Genomic DNA, 7241 nt, shown 5'->3' on the forward strand with positions numbered 1-7241 from the left:
GTGATGGGGTTTTCTGGTGTTCTTCCATTCTTGAAAGGGCGTGAACTGCATTTTCTCCTCCCTACTTGTACTTAATAATAAAATCAAACCCCATAAACTTATAGATCCATTATTGTTGTGTTGCAATGGTGATGTTCTAGGACCATAGGTACTATAAACTCCTTTGATACATGCGTACAATGAACTCTCATCCCAACAAGTATGATCTCCATTTTGAACTGTTTTCACCAAGACAAGCATTTCTTTCTCATATGTGGAAAGAAATAAATGCCTCGCATGAAAAGCTTTGCAAAAAAATTCCAACGGCCTTTCTTGGTGTAAAATAGCCCCTATACCCAAACCAGATGCATCACACTCAAGTATGAATGTCTTGAAAAAATATGTAAGTACAAGCACAAGTGCTTGGTTCATTACCTCTTTCTACTTCTAAAAGGTGTCTTCTGCAAGTGGTGTCCATGTGAATTGTTCCATTTTTAGCATATGATTTAGAGGAGCCAAGATCTTTATGTAATCCTTAATGAATCTTCAATATTTCATGTGCTTTCTTAATATTTATTTATTATTGTGCATTTAAATTGCTTTTCATACTTAATTAATTACTGTGGGATTTAATTATTTCAATTTGACTTTACCATTACGTTTAAATTATTTTATTTAACTTGTGGTTTTGAAATCGTTTCCGTTGGATCATTTTTGTGACCCAAGTTATAAGGATGGGACCTCATTTCTTTTCCCTCTATTTTTCTTTCCTCCTTTTATTTTCTCTTTCTTTTCTTTTCTTTGCTCCCCTCCCTCTCCCCGTGCATTTTTTCGTCCGCCCAGCCCACTGCCACCGCGCTGCTGTGACTTGCACCGCCCGGCCCACCGTCTGCCTCACCCACCAGCGACCTTCCCCCTTCGATCTCAGCCTCCCTTGCATCGCCGTTAGCCTCCGCGCGCACCACAAAGCCGCGGCACCTCTTGTGCTCATGCGCCGCCGTTGCACCACCATTGGCCACCATCTTCACACCACTTCATCCTCGACCTCTTGGCAACCCATTGGACCCAACCCCACGTCCGATCCGTCACCGGTGAAGCACAACCAACCCCATTTCCATTTTGGGTATTTTTGGCCTTAAACCACCCCTTGTGCCGCCACCCACGGCCAACCTTCACCACCACTACCTTCATCGACATCCCTAGACCATATCCTATCATTTTTAGGTCTTCGTTTGCCTCCGTTGAAAAGTGGGTATCTGTGACCCACGGCCACAGTGTATTTTACATTATTCTGCAGCTGTTTTTCCACTTCTTGTAGTTTCGTGATCCTTCGAAAATTATTATATAGCACTGTAAGTATTTTCCAAAGAATTCTTGTGAATTTAATGTATTTTTGCACTAACACATTTCACTGTATTTGAACTGTTGATTGGTTTTGCCGGACTGAGTCCGAGAAGTACGGGGGTCGGATAGATTGGTGATTGGAGTTGTTTGGTTGGATTTGATTGGGTTGGTTATTGATGGTTGTTGATTAGTGTCGGTACATGTACATTTCATGATATCATGCATGATCATGTTTGTAAAGGAAATTGGGTTTTCGTGAATTGCATTCATGTTCATGTGTTTATGAAAACTGGGTTTTCATGTGAGAATGGAATTTGGGTGCGTGTGTATCACGACCCCAAGCCGAGATGAGGCATTATCTCAGTGGAGCTTCTCTGGTTACTCGGGAGCGGAATATACTGAGTAACGTCCCCTGGATTGTCGTCGGGCGACAATGGGATCGGATGAGAGATTTGTGCCGACTCCGTGGTCCTTCTGCTGGCGGGGACTAGAGGATGTATGGCCATGAACGCGCTGGGCGCGGAACTGGGCATCGCTACGAAGCCAGGACGTGCGGATGGTCCCTAGGGGAGGCCATTGTGCATAGGGTAATGACGGATTAATTGGCTATTTTCTGGGAAAATGTTTTACGGATTATTTTTGGGCTAAATGAGATTTTGGCGTGTGTTGGAAAATTATCATTTTCGGAAAAAATGATATTTTGAGGGAAATGCATATTCCTTCATATGCATGCATGTTGGTTGCATTAAATGCATTTTATTTCTGAGGATTATTTGGGTTATACTTATCTGCGGTACCATTTTGTGGTAACGCAGATTTTGATGCAGATGAGGAGGAGGAGGGCGAGCCAGAGGAGACGGCTCCGCCCGAGGAGTGATCTGGGATCACTGGCTTTGTTATTTTATTTTACTCATTTGTATTTTGGGGCATGTGTTAAACTTTATTTTGGATGACTGTATAACTACTTTTTAAACCTTACTGATGTTTAGATTGTATTTAAATTCTGGTACTTAATTGACTAATCCGCTGGATTATTTTTGTACACTGTCGCTTGTACACACACTTGGCATTTTCGTTGAGATGCGTGACCGTGTTATCATCATCCCGACATTTCGATTTTTGTGTTTCCTTACATAGGAGTCAGGGGCGCCACAATATTGATGCTACATAAACAGGGAGAGGATAGGATATCGGGGGCTGAGTAGAAAAATATGAGAGAATGCAAAAAGCTTGCTGAAACGATAAATACGTTTTGCACCTAAGATTTTTTTATTTTTTTTATTTTTTTAATTTTTTTTTCCTGTTGGGCTGGGTTTTTGGTTTAGAACTTGGGCTTGGCATAAAACGTGATGGGTCACTACATTGGCTGCCTAAAAATCCCATACTGAATTGTCTTTCTGAATTAAAAAAAATTGTGTGAAATTACCTAATTAACCTCCATGATGTATATTATAATGCCAATTTTGTACACTCCGAACAATATGTATGATCAATATTATTTCAAATTGTCCTATACTAATATGGTATGTACCCAATCCCTTTCATTTTTTATCAGCAAGAATATGTATATCGGCCATGCATATTATCCTTCAAAGGAATATTTAATTACCCAAGCCACAGATCATCAGAGCTAGAGAAGAGAGACTTGAAATGAATGGCGTTTATGAAGATCACTAGCTATGACAAAAGAAATAAGAATATATAATCCCCGACTTCACTTATTAACATTATCAAAATCATCAAATGATTCATTTTTTTTCTTTTTAACAAGAGGACGAGACTCCATATCTTATTGAACAGTGTCATCATTTTCTACGGAGGAATATCATGTAAAAAAAATCAAGTGATTCCTAGAAACAAGCTTGTTAATGAAATACCTTGAATGAAAGCCAATCAGGAATCATTGAAGTACTAATGGTAGACAGTTTGAATGGATTAATTTAGTCTGATTCTGTTCCAATCGATCATCACATGAGTTACTATTTTAAGTGATATTAGTACTGATCTTCGTATACAAATTGGAATCCAATATTGCTTGGCTGAAAGGGTTAATAAATTAGTGGAACGAAGTCTATAAATTCTTTAATTTGATCAAGTATTAGAGAGATTCAGATCAAATAGTACTCAAGACTATAAAACCCAGAAAGAGAGAATTTATTGAAAATTAATTAAGAAATCTGTAGCTTGCAAAGTACAAAACACACATGTTTTCCAGACTTACCAATACTTATTATCCCCCCCAATCTTCTATATGTATATAATATAAAGTTAGGCCTTGGGAATGGTGCTGAGTGTTAAGGCATATTTCACGAGCGTGCCGAACTCGTTCAAGCTGATATATCCATCTTCATTTTCATCAGCATGCCAGAGTACTGATCTAGCTCTCAAACGAGGGAATTCAACTCCCAGCTCTTCTAAAACCTTTTCCAGCTCTACCTTGCTAAGCCTGCCGTCTTTATTCGTGTCACAGCGCTCATACATAGATTTCAACTGCGCATCACTGCATGTCACAGATTCATCCTTGACAGCAGCTTTCTGAGGCTTAGCAGGAGGAGACATTATTCTTTTGCTGGCGGAGTTGGAGTTTTGGTTTCCCGTGCTAAAAACTTAAAAGGGAATATTATGGGTAATTGAAATTATATGTAGTTTGCTTGCTGTTGCAACTGCTCTGGGATGGTCTGGCCTGTATGTTGGAAATGACATGGGTTTATATAGAACTTCAGGTGCATGCATGCAACTTCGTTGGTATTGATGCGAATAATTCATTGTTGCGGAGGACAGACGTATTTTGGTAGTGATAATTCTTTAGTGGAGAATATAAAACTTTTTTTGGATCACGCCAGATGAAAAACCAGATGATATTTTTTCTAGCAATGTAATTGGATAATATATAGCTTGGTTGATGTTAGCTACTTGATTACGAAAATGATAATCTCATGATGTGATCGATTAATTGATTTCACATGATCAGGATTTTAAGTTGAGTAATATTATTTACAGTCTTGATCTAAGTGTGTAAATCTCGTGTAATGTTTTTTTAAAAAAAAAGTAGGATCCATTTACAACAAATATATTTTTTGATCTAAGTGTGTAAATCTGTACATATTTTTTAAAGAGTGTACGAAACTTACACACTCTAAGACTCTATAAATTATTTTTCATAATATTTAATTACAAGGAATGGTGAGTACCATCGAGATCCAATTAATTATCCAGCATATTATTAATTTCTTTGATAAGAACATGTTATAATCCATCGAAGAAGTCACTGTTTCAACGCTTTAAAAAAGTAAACGAAAAAAGTGATCAGTAATATACTAATATGGCCTATTGGAGGATCATGATATTATATGGGGATGGAAGTACGGCTGGGCACGAGGACATAGCCACAGAGTGGGAATCCAGTCCCCACTGATCTTATCGTGAGGGAAAACATTTCAGACATCGTCATCCCATCATATCATCATATAGATTATTTATAAATCTTTATATACATATAATAAAACTCACAAACATATCATGATGTTAAGAAAAGCATATATTCGTTCAATGTCCAACCCAAATCACATAATAATATATTATTATATATCGTTACAATCCTCTAAACATGTATAATTATTAAATATTTTTAATTACGATTACGTGATACTCTCATCAAGCGCTCATTGTTTTAAATATTTTTTTAAGTTTATGGCTGTAGGAGATCAGTAAAGTGAATAAGACTGTACAATATTAATGCTCGTGTGGGAAAAGGTCTCCAAACTGCAAAGCATATATTCTACGTTACAGATCTGTTTGCTAAGCCGACCTATTACGTATTAACAATGAACTCTATAGTATTAGAATATCAAATTGACAAACCATGCAGTGTCTTTATTCATTAATGGCATATGTTTAAATAGATAATATGTAACACCCCAATGGAAAGTCTAAACCACATGGCCTATACTCCAAAAGGAATAGTCAATGATACAATTGGAGCATCATTGAGACCTTATAAAGAGCAAGAGCTTCTCCTTTCCAAGCAAGGTGGGATCTTATACACCGCCTACCCTTATCCATATCATATGGGGTATCACAATCTACCTCCTTTAAATTCCCGACGTCCTCGTCGGGCCTGTCTATTATAGGTGGCACGGCTCAAGTCTTAATATAATTTGTAACGCCCCAATAGAAAGTTTAAACCATATGACCAATACTCCAAAACTACTAGTCAATGATACAATTGGAGCCCCATTGAGACCTTCTAAAGAGCAAGAACTTCTCATTTCAAAGCAATGTGAGATCTCATACACCACCTACCCTTATTCATATCATATGGAATATCACATATATTGTTTAGGAGTATAGACCATGTGGTTTAGGCTTTCCATTGGGGCGTTACAAATGATATCAGAGCCTGGTTCAACCAGAAATATGAGACTTGAGCCGTGCCACTTATAATAGACAGGCCCGATGAGGACGTTGGGAACTTAAGGGAGGTAGACCCCATATGATATGGGTAAGGGTAGATAGTGTATAGGATTCCACATTGCTTGGGAATGAGAAGTTCTTGCTCTTTATAAGGTCTCAATGAGACTCCAATTGTATCATTGACTAGTCTTTTTGGAGTATAGGTCATGTGGTTTAGACTTTCCATTGGGGCGTTACATAATATATCTACACGGCAACAACTATAGAAATACCAATTTTTCCCCATACAAGGCCTAATAGGAGATGTGGGGTAACTCCTTATAAAGACCAAGATGAGTTTGTTTCTAAGACGTATGAGACTTCTCAACACGCCCCCTCACGTGTGGGTTGGTATTTTCAGTACCATCATCGTGGGTAGATTGCAGGAGCCCATCATCGGTCATAGTTAAACTGTCTCTAATACTATAGAGAAATACTCATTTCTCCTCATAAAAGACATAATAGGAGGAGTGAGTTAAGTCCTTATAAAGATCAAGATGAGTTTGTTCCTAAATCGTGTGAGACTTATCAACAACAGCAACCAACATAACAATCTAATAACTAGCTAAACTCCCTATTGATAAAGATAACTCCCTACAATTGAAGATATATAATAAATAGGTAATAAGTGATAAGAATGTGATAAGTGATGAGATGATAGTTGATATAGAAGAGCTGCTGCTAGATCCCTCCATTGTTAGGATCTTCTATTATTGCTAGACTTCTCAACTAATACGCTCCTAATCATGCTGGATAACTACTGTTGCTGGATAATGCACGTAACATATATCTCTCCCTCCTTAAGGAGTACCCTATCCACAAGGGTAGAAGACTTGGGATCATATGGTTGCTCAAACAAGAAAGCCTCCTCCCATGTCGCTTCTTCCATATGTAACCCTTGCTAGTGAACTAGAATTTATTTTCTCCTATGAATACATTGGTCTAAAATGTATTGTGATTGGAGAAGAGATTCTTCTTGTTGAGCCATGGGTAGGGGTTGTGTTGATACTATGATTCCTCCCCCACCTTTTTCTTTATTGTTACCACTACATGTGAAGGGTGTATGACCTGTGTGACCAATATCCCGATGTCACAGATTCTGCCAAATCACAAGCAGGATTCGGAGGTATCACATTCACCTTCTTTTATCATATCGCCCAATATTGGGTGGTATTTGCTTCTTTAATTACCTCTATCCAATTAAATTTTGGTCGTAAGATAGCTTGCAATTGTGATGGGGTTTCCTGTTGTTCTTCCATTCTTGAAAGGGCATGAACTACATTTTCTCCTCCCTACTTGTACTTAATAATAAAATCGAGCCCCATAAGCTTATAGATCTATTATTGTTGTGCTGCAATGGTGTCTTCTAGGACCATAGGTACTACAAACTCCTTTGATCCATGCGTACAATGAACTCTCATCCCAACAAGTAAGATCTCCATTTTGAACCATTGTCACCAAGGCGA

This window comes from Juglans regia, chromosome 6 (genome assembly GCF_001411555.2).
Source record: "Juglans regia cultivar Chandler chromosome 6, Walnut 2.0, whole genome shotgun sequence".
Lineage (NCBI taxonomy): Eukaryota > Viridiplantae > Streptophyta > Magnoliopsida > Fagales > Juglandaceae > Juglans > Juglans regia.